The sequence below is a fragment of the Amblyraja radiata genome, chromosome 22, assembly GCF_010909765.2.
Source record: "Amblyraja radiata isolate CabotCenter1 chromosome 22, sAmbRad1.1.pri, whole genome shotgun sequence".
In the NCBI taxonomy this organism is placed as follows: domain Eukaryota; kingdom Metazoa; phylum Chordata; class Chondrichthyes; order Rajiformes; family Rajidae; genus Amblyraja; species Amblyraja radiata.
Window position 1 is genome coordinate 28140777 of NC_045977.1, and position 25379 is coordinate 28166155.

Sequence of the window (25379 nt, forward strand, 5' to 3'; positions counted from 1 at the left end):
TTGATAGCGGAGCAGTGAGATGAAGATTTAGATGAGGACGCCATGACAGCCCAATAAAATGCTCAATAAAATGGCGTCGACAATCACACACGTCATACTACGCGTTTTTCGAGGAGTGGTCTATCTTGCTCATCTATAATCTTTGGCGTTAACTGCCCTTTTACACACAAAGAACTTGCACTTTGTGCCTTTTTTGTAAAAGTACGCCGCGTCCTTACATTAAAAGTACTTTGTGTCATCTTTTTGTAAAAGCACTTTGTGTCTTTTTTGGTAAACCAGTATCTGCATAATCTTGTTGTCATACATGGAGACCCACATTTCCTATGTGTCCTGAGTTCTGCTCTCGCTACCCCTCCCTCTACATGAAACATGAGCAGAGTTCCCCTGTTCCTCACCTTTCACCCCACCAGCCTCCGTACCATACACAGCATCCTCCAACATTTCCGTTACCCCCGACGTGATCCCACCACCAGTCACATCTTTCCATCTCCATCCCTTTCCGCCTTCCGCAGAGACTGCTCACTCCACAAATCCCTCATTCATCCCTTCCCACCCAAACTACCCGCTCCCCAGGTACTTTCCTCAAGAGATGTAACACCTGTCCCTATACCTCCTCCCTCACATCCATCCAGGGACCCCGACAGTCCTTCCAGATAGGACAAAGGTTCACATGCACCTCCTCCCCTTAATTAGGTCACAAACAGAACAAAATGATTATTCATAGTCTAAATTCGTTAACAGTAGATCCAAATTTCTGTTACAATGGGTGCACGCATAATCAATTAAAATCCTGTTAGGCTTTGTCCGCTGTTTCCTGTTACCACATTAGTCCGCATCCTTATTTGCAAATTATTAGCCCTCACTATTGTTTACCCTACAACAGTGCTCTCTCAACCAAGACTGGCAAGCTGCATTCATTTCACCTATCATGGACCTATCCATATTCTCCAGAGATGCTACCTGACCCGTTGAATTACTCCTGTACGTTGTGTCTTTTTTTTGTAAACTAGCATCTGCAATTCCTCTTTTCTACTGTGTGTTGCTCCTGATCAGAGCTGCCAGGAGACAAGAGTTGGAAAAGAATATTCTTTATGAATAGAAATATAGAAACGTAGAAAATAGGTGCAGGAGCAGGCCATTCAGCCCTTCGAGCCAGCACCGCCATTCAATATGATCATGGCTGATCATCCAGAATCAGTACCCCATTCCTGCTTTCTCCCCATATCCCTTCATTCCGTTAGCCCTAAGAGCTATATTCAACGCTCTCTTGAATAATGCTCTCTTGCATACGAGGAACTAATTGTAATTGTGGTGTAGTGTGGTGCGGTCAGAGGGTAAGTCTGACCTGTCAGTTGTACTTCCCCACAACCAGAAAGCTAGGGAACTACCTTTGTATGTCAACACCACAAAGCCACTTTCTTCAGCTGCAGAACACAAGTTGTGCAAGAGTATGCTTTGATTAATCCGTTCTGCCAATGCTGCCAATTAGGTGCCTCCTGGTGAAACTTACAATAATTTGTAATTGTGGTGCAGTAGAGTTGGATTTAACGATTGCTTTCATTGATTTTACTTGCAGACGGCAGGCATTGATCCAAGCAATTATAATGAGCAAGCACATTACCACTGCGCCCAGATCAACGAAACATCTGTCTTACCCTTACAACCCTTTTCATCTTCTTCTGCTGCTTTAAATGACAGAAATTAATCGTAAGCTGTTTTAAAGAGAAAAGTGAGCATGTTCTTGCTATAATTGGAGGTAAACCTTAATTCTAAGGTATCAGCCGGGCATCCATGACAGGAGGTTGTGGGCACATGTGTCTCATGGTAACCAGGCTGACTGTCTAATGAAATGCTGAATTACAATAACAACAGTGGACATGTCTCCCAGCGTACGGACCATGATAAGGAGGAGGCTGAGGGCTTGGTTATTTCATCTGCTTTTTCACGGACTTGTTTTAAAAGACTGGTTGTCCACCATCTCCACATCAGTTCCACTGCGCAGTCGCAATATGCTGGATGCAATGCACTGTAGTTCAGTCACCTTCATCCATCTAAACTTCACGCTGAGGGAACAGAGCCATTTCATGCTCTGCATCGCATCTAGTGCAAGTGAAATGAAGAAGAGGCCGTGTCTTGTCAGGCCAGAGCAATTGTATGAAAACTGAATAGGACCTGCCACCGTGTGTTGCCTTTCATGAGCTCAGCGTTCCTGACTGGTTTGCAGACAATGTGCTGCTGGGCAAAATGCAGCATAGGGAATACAGTCACTTCAGTTCATGATCCATAAACTCAGATAATCTGCTTTTGTGACATTGGGTCATACAAGCAAAGAGAGCTATAGCACGGCAATGCACACTTCCACTCATTGTGTTCACTCTGACCATCGACCAGTCATTACACTAATCATTCTTTAATCCCATTTTATTCCCTCACCTTCTCATGAACTCCCCTCAGATTCTACCACCCATCTACACATGAGAGGCAATGTACTAATTAACCTACCAAACCGCATGTCTTTAGAATGAAGCATCTGAGAGAAACCACATGGTTTCAAGGAGAGTGTGGGGATGATAATAATAATAATGGATGGGATTTATATAGCGCCTTTCTAATACTCAAGGCGCTTTACATCGCATTATTCATTCACTCCTCAGTCACACTCGGTGGTGGTAAGCTACTTCTGTAGCCACAGCTGCCCTGGGGCAGACTGACGGAAGCGTGGCTGCCAATCTGCGCCTACGGCCCCTCCGACCACCACCAATCACTCACACACATTCACACACAGGCAAAGGTGGGTGAAGTGTCTTGCCCATGACGATTGATTAAAGGCCAGCATCTTGCTGCCTCATGGTTGAGGGACATTCCAGTACTTCTTCCACCTTGCTTTAATGAAAGTCAATTGGTTTAAATAAATTGCAGAGAGTTGTGGATGTAGCCCAGTCCATCGCACATGCCAGACTCCCTACAATTGAGTGAAGACTCCCTGTGCAGCGTGAAGTGTAAATGGAGTCAATGGTAGGGTATGGTAACTCCCTGCAATTTCCTTTTGGCTGCTTCAGCCGCCAACATAATCAAGAACATTTTCACCTCGGTCGTTCCCTGTTCTTCCATCTCCCATCAAGCAGAATGTACAAAAGCAGAATTGATCATTGGAATGATGTTTCTAACCAGGTGATGTGATATTGCTCATCTTACATTATCTTGCAAAAGAAAAATTGGCCCCAGCAATTTCTTTCTTGAATGAGGCCTTACACCAGGCCCCTTCTACTTACCCAAAGATTCCACAATTGCCTCTCGTAGAAGTCCTGGTAAATGTTCCCAAAGTTCTGGACAACATTAATCCCTCATTAATGGTCATTATCACACAATGAGAACCTGCTCTGCACACATTACCAGCTGCAGATCCTGCTTTAGACAATGTTCACCCTTCCTTGGTTGTAAAGTGGTGAAGAACAGCCTGAAAGGGAATGGAAACCTGCTCAAACTAGACAAGATTTTTTTTATTTTCTTGTCTGTTAACCATCGATAGCTATGGGGTTGCAACGTTTCCTAACAACATGAGAGGTGGAGGGGGGGGAGGGGGGGGGGGGCAACTAGATCCAATTCTTTATTAATAGCAAATGATTGATTAAAGTGTGTTTTAAAGATCTTTATTGTTGAGTGTTGAGACTGGTAATAGGGCATTTGTTGATACTGGTGTCGCTATAAGCATGGGTTGTGGGGGAGATGCAAATGTTTCTCCGCACAGCAGAGGGCACTCTCTGTGATGCAGTGGGTTCACTCCAGGGACTGGGTGTCCCAACACACAGCACGTGTTAAGCCTGATGTGAGAGTGCTTGATGTTTGGAATAGGTGCAAAAAGTGCCAAAATATTGTGCTTCCTGTGAGAAATCTTAATTACAAGAGCAGCATGTTCAATAGACAGAATCTGTGTCGCATGTTGCACATTGATGTCGTTTCTACATATTAAGTGCAAGCCATTTTGCTTTTATTTGTCCTTGTAACTTTTAAAGAGGGCTGATTTATTTATAGATGTAAGAAGGAGTTTTAAATTACAGTGTAGGTTTGGCTAACCATGTGAATGAACATACATTGGAGGACTTTATTAGATCTGAAATTAAGACAACAGTCACAATGAATCAATAAAATACACTTCACAAATGTTATGTGAAATTAAAATTTTAAACCTGAAATTAAATATCGCTCCCTTAATTACCATACCATACCATTAAAAATAAAAAATAAATTAAATAAACTAGTTTTGAAAAAAAATCCAGTACTTTGACCATAAAACTACCTGATTATTGTAAAATCCAATTTGGTTCTTCAAACTCATTGTGGAAACAAAGTCTAAGATGGACACAAAAAGCTGGAGTAACTCAGTGGGTCAGGGAGCATCTCTGGAGAGGAGGAATGGGAGACGTTTCGGGTAGACACCCTCGTGTCTATCTTCAGTTTAAACCAACATCTGCAGTTCCTTCCTACACATGGAAACAATGTCTGCTGCCTTCACCCAGCCTGGCCTATTCTTGATTCCAGACTCGCCAGTGTGGTTGACTCTTAACGCTCTCCTCATTTGGAACGTTATTCTGGATGTCAACGATATCCACATCCCTTGATTAAATAGAAGATTGAGAGCCCATGGCAAGGAGATGTTTTTTTTATTTTACTAGTCATTACATGAATAGCCAAAGTGGAACGAACATTCCATAAATGAGAATTTGGTTGTAATTAATGATACGATACGATACAATGCGATATGATACAACACACTAGAACTTTATTTATCCCAGGAGGGAAACTGATCTGCCAACAGTCGTAAAGTCTCAGTCTTAGTTTACCCCACGACAGAAGGGGGAGGAGTTGTACAGTTTGACAACTGTAAGAAGCTGATTTCAAAAGCTGATGTTAGTGGATTTAGTAATTCTTGGATCTTGGAGCTTGGATTTAGTCATTCTTGGATCTACCAACTTTCCAACCCAACTCTCCACTGAAAGTCACTGAAAGCCAAGAGTCAAGACAGTCAAGAGTGTTTTATTGTCATATGTCCCAGATAGAACAATGACATTCTTACTTGCTGCAGCACAACAGAATATGTAAACATGTAAACAATATAATACACAAGAGAGAAAAAAAAAGTTCAGTGTGTATATATACACATACTCATAATTACACATATATATAGATCATACTCACACACAAATGTACGTACACACATACATATGTACACACAAAAAAAACAAATAATAATAGTGCAATAATAACAATAATAATCTATGTAGTTCAGAGCTGATTTGAGGTTGTAATGTTTAATAGCTGAATGACTAGGGAAGTAGCTGTTCCTGAACCAGGACGTTACAGTTTTCAGGCTCCTGTACCTTCACATGTAATATCTACTAGCACATGGTCACAGCTACTGACTCACGTAGCATCCAACTGCGAGAGACAAGGATGACACAATCTCTTCTATGGCTCAAGGACAAATATTGGTAAATACCAGGGCTATTTCTCTGCTTAGTATAGTGCCACGGCAGGCTTTGAATGGGATGGAGGGTCAGATGGGGACTTACTGTAACATCTCTTCCAAAATATGGCCCTTTCAGAGTTGCAACGTACTTTTGGTATTATACCAAGCATCAGTGGAAGCCCTCTATTTGTGAATCTAGAATAGGCCAGGGCCCCACTAGCCTGTCCAATGCTTCGGGCACCTCCTCTGTCTCATAGCAGATCTCTTTCAAAGGAATTGAAGCTTAATGACTAATGAAATTAAGCTTGTTTTTTAGTTTAGTTTAGACATTATATTGGTTTTGAGATACAGCACGGAAACAGGCCCAGAGTCAGGATGGAACCTGCCACCGTGCCACCGTGGAACATTTGATAAAAAGTTCCAGCTCAGCCATCTTGGTCCTGATAGAGCTCATCAACCTCATCCCCACCTGTTGCTTTAGCTTCCTCATCCAATCACTCTCAGTAGCTCCTGTTAAATAATCAAGTCGATGTAATGATTCCATTATGGGTGCTGACATCCCTACCATCAAAGGGATCTACCGGGAGCACTGCCTCAGGAAGGCAATGATATCATCAAAGACACTTCTCCCTTACAATGCTCTCTTCTCTGTGCCACCATCAGGAGGAAGTTGAAGGAGCCTAAGAACTGTTACCTCCAGTTTACAGAACGACTTCTTCCATCAACCAGCTGGTTTTTGAATCACCCTGTATAACTTTAACCTCTGCTTTACTGAGAATAAGTGAAAATAACTATATATCTATATTTGTTTATCCTTTCTTTTGTTACAAAGATAATACTAGAGAAATATTCAGGATACACTGAGATATCTCGACTGGACACTAGAAGGAAAGGGTAAGCAATAGAAGAGCTTACGGTAACAGTATTTCTATATATTCTTAATATTTCTACCCTCCATGCATGTACCAGTGCCGTGGGTCCACTGCATTGCCCCAATGAGGTACCAGGCTCTTACTGCGATCCAGTGTCCCACTAATGCACCTGACCCATGTTACTTACACCTCATGTGCCTGTAAAGATTCAACAAATTACAATTTCATTGTTCCGTTTCATATCTGGTGAATGTGACAAAAAATCACGTACTTGATCCCTTGGTCTTTCGATGTGCTTCTTCTTGCACTGCAGCTGTTGCATTGGGACTAAAGTGGCCTTATTAACGGAGATATATTGAGCTCAGGATTGTTTGTAACTGCTAAGGACTACGTTTCCCGAGATCTGCGATAAGTCAGGTCATTTCTTGGATAAAACACCATCAGCCCGCTATGAAACTTGGCTGCAGATTTATTGCTGAACAAGTCTAAGAGCTTGCCATTAAAATAAACAAGGCATGGACAGGGAAAATAAATGTTGACGTCCATTTAAAATCCTTTCTAGTACTTTAAATTTGCAGTTGATGTTGATGTATCTGGAAGAGTTCAGTTCTGTCTGCGTCACTGTGCAATAAATCATTTAATTTGGAATTACTCCTGAGAGAGGAGGTTTCCAGCTAAGGCATGGCATGAGGACATGTTTGATTCTTCTCTGGGGCAAAGTTATTTATGTTCTGTACTCAAGGTGAAAGTGTTCCTTCTGCAGTTGCCTTGTGAAGTGCTGGACCTGGTTTTGAACGTATAAACATTAACGATCAGGCTCAAAGGCTGTACACATGAGCAATGATGGAATGGAAAGAGTCCTTTTGGCCCATTGAGCCCATCCCATACCATGTTGAGAAAGGGTCCCGACTAAAACCTCACCTGTCCATTCCCTCCACGGATACTGCCTGACCCGTGCAGTTCATCCAGCACTTTGCGTTTTGCTCAGGATTCCAGTACCTGCAGTTCCTTGTACCTCCATACCATGCTGGATAAATAGCCCAGAGAAGGTGCAAAATCAGCACAAATCTTGGGAGCCATTCCGGAGTGGGAGAGGGAAGAAAAATCAGGATATTCCCCTTCAAATAAATGAGAGTAGAGCTAATAGGACTTGATGTTTCAATCCCTGTAGTAAGTCGGCAGTGGGATTGGAGTGGTGAAAGGTAGGGTAGGTACGTCATTGGGGTCTTCAGGTGGGCACCCTCCTTCTTTGACGTTTCATTGATAAGCCCACAACGTCTTTAGAGGTGTCAATTGTGATACCTGGCGTCCCAGGTACACCCCCCTCAATTCCATACCCTCCTGTTTTCATCTTGCAGCCCAATTGTTATCTTTCCTTTTGATCCAAAGCCAATTGTTGCTTTTTTTTTCCTGCTGAATTTGATAATGACTAGATTGGGCTTGTTGAAGGGAGCAACCCCTCACCCCCATTTTCTTTAATAGACTGGTTGTAGATGGAGCAACAAATCCCCTGCATCCCACTTCTACAGGGAAAATCTTGGTCTTCCAGCCATTGATCTTTTTCCTCTCATAAACTTCTTCAACACCATCTACTCATGGAACTGTCAATTCCACAACGTATGCCAACTTGGCTGTAATGGACCACAGGACCATGTCTGGCCGGAATGTTGTAGTCACAATGTCTGGGGGAAACACAAGCTTTTTTTCCATTTCCATTTTCCAATCCTGAGCAGACTGCAGAATGCTTGCATACTTTGATGTTATCTGGTGCTCTGGAGGTTGGCCTGCTGGTACAAATGTTGTGAAGTGGACATTTCCTGCCGATGTTTGTGGGGAAGCATTTGTGATCGTTCACCTCTGTTCCAGGATTGATGCCAGCTGTCAGAGAACATGGTTATGCCGCCAAGTGTAACGCCCTTGGGCGAGGCTCGTAGTGCATCCTGTTAAAATGTGCCTTAGTGATGCAGGGGCTTGGCAAAGGGAGCAAGCGGGGTCTTCTCCAAACCACTGCTACAGGTTCTGGGGTGATGGTCGAACATCATAAGTGGCTCTGATGACAAAACTTAGCCGAGATCCCTCCATTTGTCAGATGTTACGCCAGCTGAGTTTCCTCTTTTCCAGGCTCTCCCAGTTGGTCCATTGGCCCTGCTTGGCCATTGAAATGGCCTTGGCGTGTCGCCCTGCCTCCTCCTGTCTTCTCACCTCCTCCACCACGAGCCGTCTCTTCTGCACTCATGTTGCCTTGTGACATTGAGGAGCTTTTGGGACGAGCCCGAGCCTGGCTGTCCCGTGTTGTACTTCGCAAACCACATCCCGTAAATGAAGAGCAGATTTAGCAATCTGAACGGCTTCAGATGGGGTCCACTTCCTCCCCGTTGCCACATGGGGGGCCGCTGTTTGAATAACAGTATCTTCAGATTCAGTGAGGGTCATGACCAACCTTGCTTTAGTGCATTTGAACTCTTCCACAAGATCTGCAATGGGTAATTCCAATCTGCCACTCCCGTACAGACCATCGGGTAAAAGGTATAGAAGCCTGAAAGTGCGCATCATCAGACATAGGAACAGCTTCTTTGCCTCTGTTATTAGGCTTCTGAACGGTCCTTCCATAAGCTAGGGTACTGTTTGATTTACCTCTACCCCATTGCGGACATTGCACTTTGTCTATGGCAATGACATGCTAAAATGCTGAGAACTATATTCTGCACTCTGTATCTTCCCCTTTGCTCTACCTATTGTACTTGAGTTTGACGTGATTATATTCATGTAGTATAATATCTGATCTGGTTGGATAGCATGTAAAACAAAGCTGTTCACTATACCTTAGCAAAAGTGTAAATAATAATAAACCTCAACCTGAAACATGTCTAACTCTACACCTTCCCTGGGCCACTTTTCAATACATTTACCAACTTCTTCCAATAGAGGAAACTTTGTAGAAAACTGAATTTATTTTTCTTTGAGAGGAAATTCAGGCATGAATTAAAAGCCCAGGAGTGTAATTTGTACAATGGGATATATTAATATAATAGATTTTTGATCTACTGTTGTATCTGATAATGGATATTATATTTCAGAACTGGGATTTATTCAATGAGCGATTGTTAGAAATTGTAATATTGAATATTCTCTCAAGGTCTACTCACTCTGTACATAGAGTTTGTTTCCTCTGAACTGTAATCAAGGGAATTCATTCATTAACAAGCAGGCTCTGGCGGATCAGTACAACACGGCTTGTTATTGTGTGTGCCTATTGCTGTGGAGCTGATTAGTTTTTCCACTTTTCAAAAACAAGGAGCAACATTATGATGAAGCTCATCGGAAGCCGATGAATAAAATGATGTGAAATGCAATCTATGTTTTCAGTGTTCTGCAGAGCATCGAAAATAAGAAAGTCTCTCTTCCACCCTGCTAATGTCCGGTGCTAGCTGCAGGAGCCAGCAATCTCTGCAGCTGCATTGGAGACAAACACTCCATTGCTATCAGCGATCTCGAGCATTCTTTCTGAGGGGCCAGACAGTGCCCCTGGCAGTTTGGAACCCATTTAGACTTGGTCATCTTCTAAATTATTCCCTGGTTTGGATTCAAGTGTGGCATGTCGGCACATTAAGTCTGTTGCTGTGAATTCCATGTGGGTCTACTTGTGAAACACACTCATAAGTATTGCCTCTTGCCCCCTGTATGGCACTGATGTGAACTGCTACTTAATAGACTTAAACACAATGACTCAGGGCTGCCTTCTTCCTATGGATTTTGGCTAACGGCAGCTTCCTCTGTTCCTCTGTCCCCTCGTCCTTAGTGGAGTTGGATTTACAATGTGGCTCCATGATTCTGGCTAAGATTAGTGTGGGATATTTAAGGGGTAGGATGGGTCTTCTTCCTGCACCCCTGCCCACTCCATCTTGGCACGCCACTCTCCTGGAACGAATACCATTCAGAAGGTACAGGAGGTATAAGAATTTCATTGTTCCGTTTTTGACAATAAAACACATCACGGCCTATACATTTAGAAGGGTGGGGATGGGAAAGTTGTCTGAGGAGTTGATTGACATGTGTGAGAGAGAATAAGTTATGCCCCTGTCCCGGAGGTTGCAGGTAGTGGAAGCAGGTAGGGAGACGGACAAAAACCTCCGGGAACCTCCTGCAGCCATCGGGAACCACACGGAAACCTTGGGTGGGGCGCAAAGTCTCCAGAGGTTTCGTTCAGGTTTCCTAAGTGGGACAGGGGCATAACTTATTCTCTCTCACACATGTCGATCAACTCCTCAGACAACTTTCCCATCCCCACCCTTCTAAATGTTCCTAAGTGGGACAGGGGCATTATACTGGTGTGCGAGAGTAAGGAGAGGGGAATGAGTAAAAAAGGATCGATCTACTGGGAACCCTGATGGGCTGAATGGCCTCCTTCTGTTTCATGATACATTTATAGATGTAAGGAAATTTGCCCTCCTTCTACTGTACTCTTTTCTAGGTTAGTTGGCTTCGGTAAAATTGTAAATGGTCCCTAGTGTGTAGGATAGTGCTAGTGCACGGGGTGATCGATGGTCGGTGTGGACTCGGTGGGCTGTGCCTCTGAAAGTCAATGGTTGTCACTTTTTCTCCATCTGATCAAGTTTGCACTGGATGGAATGGCGGTGCTGGCTCGAAGGGCCGAATAGCCTCCTCCTGCACCTATTTTCTATGAATGATACTATCAATTGTGAACATTTTGCAGTATTACTCCAGCCTGTAAACATATCATTCTGGGTAGGTTACAAAGCTTGAATGTGGACATTGCTTTTCTTATGAGATCAAAACCAACAGCTCAATGAATAATTTACTTGAATGCCACTTGAACTTCAAGATTGGATTCACTTTAAAATTCATCTTTGACAACATGTTGCTCATTATGACCCCGTATAAGTTTACAATACTTTTTCCCCAAATTGTTTTCTCATTTCCAAGACAGACCCAGCAGAACACATAATTTCCAATGCTTTTTGAAGATAACATTACATCGCGCATGGAAAGACTTGCAGTATGAGGAGCTTGCTTTCCAATTCACTATGTTATGAATTGATTTCTAAAATTATCTCGGGCTGCTACTTATTTATATTCCACCAAGATATCTTCCTCTTTAGATAAATAAGAAGACAGACAATTGATTCACTTTGAAGATTTATCATTTTTATAACCAGTACCACCTAAATTATAAATGCAGTGTATAAATGTTTAGATTTAAAAGGACAGATACACTTAAATCATTTACTGAATAATTGAATGATAAAGTGTGTGGATATTTATTCCCTTGTCAAGTTGGAGATAAAATGGATCATTGGGTAAGCTGCGAAATCATGGCCATTACACCTCCTGTGTAATTATAAATTAGGCAAGACAAATGCCCAAAACGAATTACTGATAATTATTCACGGCTCAGAGATACCTGTCTCCACTCTTTTGTTCCCAGACCAAGAGTGTATGAATCCTATGATTGTGAAAAATTGAATCGCTCATCTTAGTCTGATACATTCTAAATAATAGGCACATTATGGGCAGCATGGTGGCGCAGCGGTAGAGTTGCTGCTTTACAGCACGTGCAGCGCCGGAGACCCGGATTCGATCCCGACTACCGGTGCTGCCTGGACGGAGTTTGTACGTTCTCCCCGTGACCACATGGGTTTTCTCCGAGATCGGTTTCCTCCCACACTCCATGGACGTACAGGTTTGTAGGTTAATTGGCTTGGAATAAGTTGAAATTGTCCCTAGTGTGTGTAGGATCGCTGGTCAGTGCAGACTCGGTGGGCCGAAGGGCCTGTTTCAGCGTGTATCTCGAAACTAAACTAAACTAAACTAAACATCACATTCAGTAATGGATAAGAGACAATATGAATTCCGTTTAAATTATGGATACGTTTTTAATGGTTAACTATTTCTTAAAAGTGACGGTCTTTGCCAGTAGCGGACTGGGTCTAAAAATATTGGTTGCCAGGAGACAATGGGGGCCAACTTCATCAGAGGCCCACTTCATCAGGGGCCCACTTGCCATCGGGCAAGCTGACACCCTGGCCAGTCCGCCAGTCCGCCCCACGTCTTTGCTATATGCAATCTGTCTAGTTTGAGCGGCATGCTCTAATATATTTTAAACATTTGCTGTGTAATGTGCTCATGCCTTGTCCAGAAGGCTAGACTATACAGACAGTGGCTTTAGGCTTTAGGCTTTAGAGATACAGCATGGAAACAGGCCCTTCGGCCCACCGAGTCTGCACTGACCAGCGATCACTCCATACACTGACACTACCCTACACACTAGGGATAATTTGCAATTTTACCAAGGCCAATTAACCTACAAATCTGTACGTCTTTGTAGTGAAGGAGGAAACCAAAGCACTCGGAGAAAACCCACGTGGTCACAGGGGGAACGTAGAAACCCCGTATAGACAGCACCCACAGTCAGTGTCGAACCCAGGGTCTCCGGCGCTGTAAGGTAGCAACTCCACCGCTGTGCCACCCTAGCAAAAAGAAAAAAAACGAGAAGACTGAGCCAAATGGTGGAAAGTTGAAGTGTCGGTTCCCATACAAACAGAAAGGAGGATCGGGTTATCAAAAGTTAGAGATTCCATTATTGAGTTCTGCAGACAGGAATGTGCTCAGATGGAAGATAAGATATTGTTCCTGGAGCTGGCATTGAACCTCGCCTGTAACAATGCAGGAGATCTCAGACAGAGTGGTCATAGCATGAGTGGGATTAAAGCTGCAGGCACATAGGTGCTCAGGGTCACTCCTGCGAACCGACTGCAGAAGCTCTGCTAAGTCAACAACCAATCCACTCTAAGTTTCTCCTATGCATGCGGAGACGACATTGTGAACAATGAAGTCGATACACTGGCAGAGAGTTGTGGATAAAGCCCAGACCATCGCACAGAGCATCAAATCCCCAGCACCAAATCCCACTATACAGTACTTTACACTGCCTTGGGGAAGTAGTCAGTATAATCAAGGACCAGTCATTTCATCTTCTCCACTCTCCCACCGGGCAGAAGATACAAAAGATTGAAAGCACATGGCACCAAATTCAGGAACAGCTTCTTCCTTGCTGTTTATCAGTCTTGCGAACAGTCCTTCCATAGGCTAGGGTGTAGTCCTGATAGTGCAACCTACCTCATTGTAGACCTTGTATATTTCTCTGCAATACTATAGTGCTGTAACTCTACATTCTGTGTTCTGCTATTGTTCGCTTTACACTACCTATAGTACTTGTGCGTAGGTTGATTGTACTCATGTATGGTGTGATTTGACTGGATAGCAAGCAAACAAATTATCTCGGTATATGTGACAAGCCACTAATAACCCACTAATAAAGCAATACCAAAGTCAATTTTTCAGTTTCAGTTCCAAAAATATTCTTTGGAACTGCTGATCAAAATCTAATCAAATAGAAATGTTCTCAAAATTAATTGCCAATAAATTCTATGTGATGGTAAAAGGATTAAGCCAATCTTCAAATTAATTTTCATAAAAAACCTCTCATATCTAATGTCAATACATGGTATGAGTGGGATTTTACGTTTCTCTTCTTTTGGGTCTCAAAATCTAGTACATAATTAAACAGATTCCTTCGAAGACATATCTAATTACATGTATCTGAATGGTAAAAGTGTTCCTGCTGAGCAAAACGTCTAACGTTAATTAGATACTGAAATTCCTAATGAAAGTTAGGATTTTTCTCAGCTGATTGAGTTCTCTTCCAAGTTAAGGTGTTTTTGCCTCATTTGGCCAGAAACTCAATTGCAAATTGCTGTTTTGTCGGGTTGTCCCTGTGGTATTTCTAGCTGGAGAGTACAGTTGAAGGGACTGCAGACCCACATTGGAACTGTTGTTTAACTTGCTCTCTCATATCCATTGTGCATATACTTCAGTCACTGGCTATATTCTGAGTCCTGGGCTTATTGATCAAATGCATTGGGAATAGAACAGCTTTACAGGCACATTAACATAACAATCACAACAAATAAATATGTTGGAAGGAACTGCAGATGCTGGTTTACACCGAAGGTAGACACAAAATGCTGGAGTAACTCAGCGGGACAGGCAGTATCTCTGGAGAGAAGGAATGGGTGATGTTTTGGGTATGAAAGAGGGTCTCGATCCGAAACAACACCCTTCTCTCCAGAGATGCTGCTGAACCGCTGAGTTATTGCACTTTGTGTCGAACAACAAATAAATATACAATTAATAACCACACAATAAATTGTCAATAATATTAGGTAACTTGGCCTTAGTAGTGAAAGCTGACGTACAGTACATGGTCGGTAGGTTTGAGGTTAGTTTCGAGCAGTGTGATTTAAGAGCCTGATAGTTCATGGAAATAAACTGTTCTTGAATCTGGAGGTCACATTTCATAAGTTACAGGAGCAGAATTAGGCTATTTGGCTCAAAAAGTCTATTTACCATTCAATCATGGCTGATCTATCTTTCCCTCTCAACCCCATCTCCTGCCTTCTCCCCATAACCTCTGACACCCTGTTGAATAATCTTGCCATTTCATATATAATCCATCAGTCATTCAGCTTTTCCCTGTGCCATTGGTCATACATCAAAACTGTATTATGGGTCATCCTAACATTGTGTACGTAAGTCACATATGGAGTGAGATTTCCACTTGTAAAGGTAACAGAACAGCAGTGCTGGGTTTTGCCATTGTGACGCCCATGTGGTTGGTTTCTATGGAGACACATCATAGAAACAGGCCTTGCACTGAGTAGGAGCTAACCATGAACAACCCACTTGCACCAATCCTACGTTAATCTAGTTTTTTATCCTTCCCACATTTTCATCAGCTCGCCTCACCAGATTCAACGCACACACCCTGCTCACTAAAGGCAATCTGCAGTGGCAATTAATTTACCAACCTTGGGATGTGTGAGGAAACTAGAGCACCTAGGAGGGGTGGGTGGGTGTTGAAACGCACACAGTCACAGGACATATAAGTAAACAGGCAGCACTGGAGGCCAGGATTGAACCCAGGTCACCAGTGCAGTGCTAACTGCTGTGCCACTGTGACGGCTGTACTCAGTCCATCGGAGTCACCCATAGCTTCTAGGAGCTTGTCTAACTTGCCCACACTGACCAACATGCCCCATCTACACTCGTCCTGCCTTCCTGCTTTTGACCCATATCCCTCCAACCTATCCAATCCATGTACCTGTCTAATGTTTCTTAAACATTGTGATAACACCTTTCTCTTCCTCCACCAATTACCTCTTCCGGCTGCTTGTTCGAAACACCCACCATCCTTTGTGTAAAAAGGTTACCCCTCAGGTCCCTATTAAATCTTTCCCCCCTCCCCTTAAACCTAAGTCCTTTGGTTCTCGATTTTTCTACTCCGGGCAAAAGACTCTGTGCATTTACCCGATCTATTCCTCTCATTATATTCATCACCTTAAGTGATGTAACACCATATAAAAGAAAGTTATCGGTGGTGACAGTCAAGCAGTGTGTTCCTGGAAGGTGTCCAGGGGCTATAGGGAGAAGGCAGGAGAATGGGGTTGAGAGGGAAGCAAGATCGGCCATGATTGAATGTTAGAGTAGACTTGATGGGCCGACTGGCCTAATTCTGCTACTACAACTTGTGAACATGATAAACTCTCCATTTTAAGTGCTATTAGAGATTATTAGACAGAGGGAGGAAAAGATTCAATGATCAACTGCCGAAGAAATGCAAGATTATCCATGACTTCTGAAAAACCTTGGCTCATGACTGCTCAAAAATGTAGGAAGAGTACATGGGAGGATATTGAGAATCTCAACGCCATGCATCAGGAGCACACAGAAGCCCCGAGTAAATTGTAGAAGGAACACATCACCTCCCACAATACCCACTCCTCTATCCACTTCTCCACTAGGGGCGCTGCACTGAAGGCAGCCTCTGCCTACAGTCTGTCCGTTTTTTTCCATATTTTTATTTTATTTTAGTTTGTCTTAAAAGTTTGTTTTGGGGTTTCTCTACTTTTTCTATGTGGGGGAGGGGGGTAGGGTAAGGGGGAAACCGCTTCCCAGTCGCTTCCTGGTAAGGACGCGACTATTCTCCGAGTAGCGTCCTCGCCCCCCTCCTCGCGGCTTACCATCTGGATTGGAACGGCCTTTCCTGCCGGGGACCGGACCAAAGCTCCAGCAGCAGAGTCGCAGCGTTGGATTCACTGCGGAGCGGAGCCTGGATCGCCGTTTGAAGCTCCGGACTGCTGGGCCCGCTGCTCCAACATTGCGGAGCTGAGGTTTGAAGAGCTCCCAACGCGGGCGACACTGATCTCAACATCGTGGAGTCCATGGGACCCTTTGCCGAGGGCTTCCAGCGTGAATCTCCGCCCAGCGCGGCCTGTGGACTCCGGGAGCCGCGGACTCTGGTAGGAGGCGGCCAATTCGGAGGTCCAAGCAGCGGAGGTTGTTCTCTATCGGGCCGCCCGTAGCGGCGACTGCGGAGTGCTCGGGAGGCCCCGACCACGGGTGAACACTACGAACAACAGAGGAAGAGGACTGGTGCCTTCCCTCGCAGTGGGAAACTTTGATTCTGCTGTGTGGGGATGTTTTATGTTGGACTCTATTGCGTGTTGTGTTCTTTATTTTATTTGTATGGCTGTATGGCAAAACAAATTTCAGACTTGCTCTGACAATAAAGTAATATCGTATCGTATCCCAGTTATGGTGGAGCAAATGGTTACCATTTTGGCAACTACCTCAGAACACGTGGAAGCAAGTCATCATCGATCCCAAGGGACTGCCTGCGAGAAGATTACTTGCCTTAACTTCCAACTATACCCTTAACATCCACCACTCCCCCCCCCCCCTTCCAAGAACTCAAGTAGGTTTACATAATGGACTCACACAGATTCTGCACAATGTTATAAATAGATGACATTTTAACTGAGAAATGCATTTTCAAATGACCATTTTGATCAGCAGTGATTCTTAGTCAGAGCAAACGGATGTTAAAATAGAAGTAATGCACGAGGGCACAATTATAGGCTTGAACAGAGCAGTTGTAGTGAACCGGGCATGGGTAGGTTGAGGCGAGATAACAATGCTGCATCGCTTGGTCACACTTCCACGGTGACCTGCCTTAATTTAGCTCAGCTTGCCAGCCACTAAACTGAAGTATATGGATGTAAGATTAAAGCAACAACAGCCACTGGGACAGAGAGAGACTGTGTCAATTCCACACGTGGACAATGATTTAGATAGGGACAAATGTTAACTGTCCAGTTACATGAGTGGAAAGCAACATCACATTACGTAGCTGACAATAATCTTATTCTGCTTATACATCTTGCACCTTAGCGGCAATGAAACATGTCCAGATGTTCAGCCATGATCAGAATTGCCAAACAGGTCGCTTCTGTTCATTGTTCACCACATCCAAAATGTATTTATTCTGGGCTGCAGTGGTGCAGAGTTTATGTTACCGGGCTTGGTGCCAGTGTTTTAGACCACTGATCCGGAGACACGAGTTCAAGTCCCACGGCAGCAGCTGGGGAATTTAAATTCAAGTAATTAAATCCAACAAAACATGGATTTTGTATTTTTTTTTAAAAGGCTCACATCAGCAATGGGGTCTCCTGGAATGTTGTAAAAATCTCTGCCAATTATTACTGTCCTCTAAGAAAAGTATTCTGCCATCCTCACCTGAGCCTATGTGTGGCTATACACTCACTAATGCACTTCAGCAGCAATTAGTGATGGAGAATATATGCCAGTCTCACAGTGCAGCCTCCACACTATGAACTAATAAATGAAGAAAGAATGATTTCAATTAAGTGAATTTTGAATGCAAGAGTACAGTGGACACAGGAGCTTATGTTGATGTTTGCTATGAGCAATTGGGAATGAGTATTGTTTCAAATGTTCTCCAATTATAAGGTTTAAGAAAGAACTGCAGATGCTGGAAAAATCGAAGGTAGACAAAAATGCTGGAGAAACTCAGCGGGTGAGGCAGCATCTATGGAGCGAAGGAATAGGTGACGTTTCGGATCGAGATCCTTCTTCAGACTGATGTGGGGGTGGGGGGTGGGAAGAAGAAAGGAAGAGGCGGAGACAGAAAGGTCGGTTTCGGAATGGGAGGGGGAGTTGAAGTGCTGAGCCACCGGGAGATCAGGTTGGTTAATGTGAACTGTGCGAAGGTGTTGGGGAAGCGATCGTTAATTATAAGTCAAGCCAAATCAAATTTTTTTGTCACATACGCATATGAGATGTGCAGTGAAATGAAAAGTGGCAATGCCTGCGGAGTGTGCAATAAACAACACAGAATAGAACAGTAATCAGTAATTACATATTGGTGAGAAAAAACCCCAGCAAATATAAAAAGACACAACACAACAGTAGTTTGGTACAGTAAGTTAGTCCCTGGTGAGGTAGGAGTTTACAGCCTCTGGGAAGAAACTTTCTGTTTTCACAGCATGACAGCAGAGGCGTTTGCCTGACCGTGACAGCTGGAACAGTCCATTGCTGGGGTGGAAGAGGTCCCCCATAATGTTGCTGGCTCTGGATCTGCACATTCTGATGTATTGTTCCTGCAGAGGGGCGAGTGTAGTTCCCATAGTGCGTTCGGCCGAACGCACTACTCTCTGCGGAGCCTTCTTGTCCCGGGCAGAGCAGTTCCCAAACCAGATTGTGATGTTTCAGGACAAGATGCTTTCTACAGCCGCAGAGTAGAAGCACTGGAGGATCCTCAGGGAATAAGGGGCTGTATTAAACCTTTGAGAGATGCAGCACGTAAACAGGCCTATTGGCCTACCGGCGATCACCGCATATACTAGGGAAAATATTTACAACTTACCGAAGCCAAATAACCTACAAAACGTACGTCTTTGGAGTGGGGGATGAAACTGCAGCATCCTGAGAAAACCCACATGGTCACAGGGACAACGTACAAACTCCGTACAGATAAGGGTCAAGGGAGTCAAGTGTGTTTTATTGTCGTTTGTCCCAGATAGAACAATTAAATTCTTACTAGCAGCAGCACAACAGAATATGTAAACATAGCACACTGTAAACAATATAATAAACGAGAGAGAAAAAAAAAGTTCAGTGTGTGTATATGTACACATACTCACAATTACACACATATATATATATATATATATATATAGATCTTATACTCTATATATATATACACGCACACACACAAACGTACACGCAAAAAAACAAACTAACACAGCACCCGTGGTCAGGATCAAACCTGGGTCTCCAGCACTGCAAGGCAGCAACTCTGCCGCTGCACCACTGCACCACCCAGCATTGGAGCAACCTGTATTGTGGCAACATCGTCAGTGGGAGGTCAGAATTTATTTATTGAATTAATCCATTAGTTCTCATGATCTGGAATGAATTTCCATGAAGGAAGTAGATTCAAAGGCAACTTCTGAAAAAGATTTGCACAAAAATACTGGAGCTTCGGAGAAAATGGTGTGGGCGGGTAATAATTGGATAAAGTTTTCAAAATCAGCCCAGGGCCTGATCGGCAAAAGGGAATTGTACTGTGGTGTGTTATTTATCGATTCTTAGGGAATGCTTGAACGCATGGGTAATGTGAACAAGCTGTGCATAATTAGCTCGTATAATTTTATAAATGACGTTGCCTAGGAAATACTCACCAGCGAATAGAGATTGACACTTTACACTTTTATATGCATTATCTATTTATACTGTGCAGATTGTTAAAAATAATTACAGAAATAAAATATTGCAAATATTTGAAAATACAAAATGCAGGAAGCACTCAGTGGTCCAGGCACTGTGTCTTCTTTCACTATTGGGGGTCTGAGCATCATTTGCAAGGTCAGCATTAATTGCCCACCTGTATCTGCCCATGGGAAGTTGGTGGTGATGGGTCTCTTGAACCGTTGCAGCCTTTCGAGAGATCTTTCCATGGTGCTGTCGGGGCCGGGAGTGGGGGGGGGGGGGGGGGGGGGGGGGGGGGGGCGCTGGGTTATACCACCCTTTTTTCCCCCAGAGTAAGAAAAAATTCAGTGAAAACAAATTTAAAAATGGGAGAGAGGGGAGGGAGAGGGGAGAGAGAGAGAGTTGGGGAGGGAGAGACAGGAGGAGGGGGGAGGGAAAGGGGGATAATCTTTAATGATTGCAAAATTAAGGTAGATTTTAGAGCTATTATATTTTCTCCTAATGAATAATATCAAACAATTGGAACTGCTTTCTTTTCCTTGATAACAATACTGAAAAATATAAATTCCATAGTTTGTGACTCTTTTTGCATCATATTTTTAAATATAATTTGAATATTACAAACATCTGCATGTTTTCAGGGTCGTCATGTATCTGTCCGCAGTAATGCAGCAGTCCGTTGATGATGTTGCTGCTGAGGAAGCTAGGCAGAAGATGGAGTTGGAAGATCTCCTTGGTGCAATAAAAACCAAAGGTTAGGAGATGGAAAATATTATCACCAATTTTATTCAGAGCTAATTGTTATTCTACTTCTTCCATCTTATAACAAAAGTTCTTAACCAATTTTAATAAACAGTATAAAATATTGGAAATTTATAAAATAGACATTTTAATATGATCATTATATACAGATGTAACATTTCCATTTCGAGGTCATTTCGAAGCCGATAGCCTAATCGTTGGACACTTTATTGCATAATACATGTTAATCATAACATGAAATAAGTCCATAGCATAATCCTGTATTATTTCATTACAGCAGATAGTCTGAAGCGTACAGTGGCATCCTGCAGTGGAAGATCCAAAAGAAAGAAAACTTCACACACAAGGGCCCCGGTGATCCCCAAACGAATTATATCGTATTTCTCAAAAGGTAAATTACATCACATTTGTATTTGTTTTAACCCGTTGATGCTATAGCCATTTTATTTGAGGAGCCAAAAAGTCCTTCTTTCATCATTCACATTGGCAGCATATTTTTCTTTTTTCCTTATATTGATACATTACAAAGTATTACAAATGAAAATACGAGCATTTCCATTAAAATTCTCGATAGAACATTTGCCAATTTTCATGAAATATTGACTTCAATTATCAAGTTGCCAATTTTATAAATTACTGATCATTTTGCATTAAACAACATCCTGTGAGCATACTTTATATTGAACTTTGACAAATGTGGGCTCAATTTGTGAAGAATTTCGTCTCTGTTAACCTTCTAAACGTTTCATGATTCTACATCATGAGTTCTTACAAGAATTGTGAAAACTATACATATATGCAGACTTTGGTGTCAATGGGTTAAAGCAGTAACCTATCAGTAAAATATTTTTTGAATACATGTAATGTCTTAAGTCCTGTTAATGATAATATTGGCCAAATAAATTATGTCACAAAATGGAGAATCTCTGTATTTGCAAAGCCTGCTTGTCCACTTTCTGCTAAAGGTTGCAAGCTGTGAGTCACGCTCCAAGGAGTCTGCCACACTTCTTAGCTCTTCTGCAAAACTCTCATACATATAAACAAAAGGAAAGACATCTGGACCTCGCCAGATGTCTGGGGGGGGGGGGGGGGGGGGGGGGGGGGGGGGGGGGAGTTCAGTGTGGGGGATAGAGTTCCATTTAGGGGAGCTGCACTCATCCCGTTTCAGTTCAGTTTAGTTTATTGTCACATGTACCGAGGTACAGTGAAAAGCTTTTGTTGCGTGCTATCCAGTCAGCAGAAAGACAATACATGATTACAATCGAGGCCAACCCGCGCGTCATTGGGATTTGGGATCAAACCGGAGCAGCCGGAGGAAGCATAGGCGGCCACAGGGGGAACATTATATACCAGCACCCAAGGTCAGGATTGAACCTGTGTCACTGGAAAGGTGAGGCACAGATTGCCACACAACTGTGCTGCCATATTTTTTGCGTAAGAAGGAACTGCAGATGCTGGTTTACAACGAAGATAGACCCAGAATGCTGGAGTAACCCAGCGGGTCAGGCATCATCTGTGGAGAAAAGGAATAGATGACATTTCGGGTCGAGACCCTTCATCATGTTAGTCGCGACCCGATATGTCACCTATTCCTTTTCTCCAGAGATGCTGCCTGACCCGACATGCTATTCCAGCATTTTGTGTCTAACTTCTACCCTATTTTTTTGTTTGTTTTAAGGTGTTTCAAGCAATTAGGTTTGAATTTTTTTTATTTAGGAGGTAGTTTTAACAGTTTTTAAATGTCTCCATATTGTGGGGATTTTTTATGACGTTGATGAGAGGTGAGGATCTGCCTCGGGTATTCCTCCTGTCAAGTTTGGAGGGATATGGACCATGCGCAGGCAGTTGGAACTAGTGTAGCTGGGACGTGTTAGCCGGTGTGAGCAAGTTGGGCTGAAGGGCCTGTTTCCATACTGCTTTGCAAATTTCCATCAATCCCAATTTTGATTTTTTTCATTTCACCCAGAGACCAGCAGTATTACAAGGAACATTCCGGCAATCCTCTGCCCTTTCTATCTTACTTTCCCATTTATGCTCATTGACTGAAAATGCTATCTTTGTCTATCTCTCCTGGGTAGCATAGTGGTGCAGGGATAGAATTGCTGCCTCACAGTGCCAGTAACCTTGGCTCGATTCTGTCTGTACAGAGTTTGTTTGTTCTCCCTGTGACCACATGGATTTTCTCTGGGTGCTCCGGTTTCCTCCGACACTAAAATACATACAAGTTTGTAAGTTAATTGTCCTCTGGAAATTGAAAATTGCCACTAGTGTGTAGGATAATGCTAGTGTATGGGGTGATCGCTGGTCGGCGTAGATTCGGTGGGCCATAAGGGCCTTTTTCCACCCCATATCTCTAAAGACTAAAGTCTAGAGTAAGTAATTTGCTGCCTGGCCTGTTGAGTGATTTTCTCTTTCGATTTGGCATTTCCAGCACCTGCAGTTTTACATTTTCTGCCACCGGATATTTATCAGGAGAAATCCTTCCTGGCGTTGGGCCTGATTGAAATAAAAAGAAAATTCTGAAAATGTTGTCAGTCAGTCAGGCAGCTTCTGTAGAGAGAAAAAATGTTCTGGTCCACGATGTTTCATTGGAATCAGGAACCATTGGTGATCAAATACAGATATTTCTGCTTTCACGCATTAATTATGTTCCCAAGAAATATTGCATTATAGGAATTCACATTAGGGCTGCCCAGAAGCACAGCGGTAGAGCTACTGTTTCAAGTTCGATCCTGACCATGGGTGCTCCTGTGTTGGGTTTGTACATTCTCTTGGTAACCGCGTGGGTTTTCTCTGGGTGCTCCGGTTTCCTCCCACATTCCAAAGACATGCAGTCTTATAGATTAATTTGCTTCTGTTAATTGCCCCTAGAGTGTAGGACATTGAAAGTAGTGAACAGATGATCAATGGTCGGCATGGCTCAGTGGGCTGAAGGGCCTGTTTCCACGGTGTCTCAAAAACTCCAAAACGCTAATTGTCTCAATTGGGTTATATGGGCTAGAGTCTAAGACTCACGATAAAAAATAAAAAATTTTCGCAGGATTTTCTAAAATAAAGGTCCTTTCAATAGTAATTAGTTTATATTTGTTACTGTAAGCCACAAATACTGAAGGTTGGATGTTGCATTGTTCTATATACTATAATTGCAAAAGTGTGAATATAAATGATTGCTTGCCTATTTGAATAGCCACTCCTGGTTAAAATAGCATCTGCGTTTTTAAGAGTCAATGATGTATGATTACTGCAGGGTGGTTACATGGAAATTGGTTTCCCCCTTTTAACTGTTTAAATCCAAGACAGATTTTTTTTTCCTCTGTTTGTTAATTTACAAAGTAACTTTTAAGTGTTTCTCTAGTTTTCATTCAAAATTGTAGCATAACTAATTCAGCCAGCGCAATGGAAATAGTGTCCTTAATTCTCTATTCATGTTATATCCAATTTGTGTTACAGGAACCTACATTATAGAAGATTTTTTAGTTTTAGTTTAGTTTAGAGACACTGCACGGAAACAGGCCCTTCTGCCCGCCGAGTCCGGACCGACCGGCGATCCCCGCACATTAACACTATCCTACACACATTAGGGACAAATTTACATTTATACATTTATACCAAGCCAATTAACCTACAAACCTTTACCTTTATGTTTTATGTCACTGAGAACGGGAGGGAGGGAGAATAGGAGGGAGTGCCTATGATAAGTTGGAGGCTAAGAATCAGTGATGGACTTTAGGACTGGTAGTATGATGGCAGCTGGTGATAACAGCTGGTCTGTCTGACCGAGGTGTAAGTAGATGGGGATGAATGAGAACAGAATCTCTACTGGAACCAAATTCAAAATGCTGCAGATGCTAGAAATCTGAGGTAAAACAAAATCAATGCATGATTACATCACTGGTCCAGCAAGATGAGCATCTGGTCCAGCAAGACTACTAGCTCTGCAAAAGAATAATCCAGCTAGTTTCACCAAAAGGGCACTACTACTATCTGACATTCAGCCACTCTATCACAGGCATTCCCTCTTTTGAACTCGGTCAGACAAAAATCAGCAAACTGAACCGTTAACTGAACCTGTTTCTTTCTCCATTGTTGCTGCCCGACCTGGTGGGTAGAGTCATAGAGTGATACTGTGTGGAAACAGGCCCTTCTGCCCAAATTGCCCACACTGGCCAACATGTCCCAGCTACACATACATAGAAACATAGAAACATAGAAATTAGGTGCAGGAGTAGGCCATTCGGCCCTTCGAGCCTGCACCGCCATTCAATATGATCATGGCTGATCATCCAACTCAGTATCCCGTACCTGCCTTCTCTCCATACCCTCTGATCCCCTTAGCCACAAGGGCCACATCTAACTCCCTCTTAAATATAGCCAATGAACTGGCCTCGACTACCCTCTGTGGCAGGGAGTTCCAGAGATTCACCACTCTCTGTGTGAAAAAAGTTCTTCTCATCTCGGTTTTAAAGGATTTCCCCCTTATCCTTAAGCTGTGACCCCTTGTCCTGGACTTCCCCAACATCGGGAGCAATCTTCCTGCACTAGTCCTATCTGCCTGCGCTTGGTCCATATCTCTCCAAACTTGTCCTATCTATGTACCTGTCTAACTGTTTCTTAAATGTTATAGTTAT

General features: G+C 43.0%; 1 long non-coding RNA gene across 1 annotated transcript; it reads right to left on the minus strand.

Annotated features, from left to right (window-relative positions):
• Positions 1 to 1129: 1129 nt before the first annotated feature.
• Positions 1130 to 25179, minus strand: LOC116985476. The gene is made up of 3 exons (XR_004415278.1): positions 25145 to 25179; positions 8345 to 8349; positions 1130 to 1277 (listed from the first exon to the last, which is right to left on the minus strand). It is a non-coding gene; the product is annotated as an uncharacterized LOC116985476 (long non-coding RNA).
• Between the last annotated feature and the right edge of the window lie 200 nt (positions 25180 to 25379).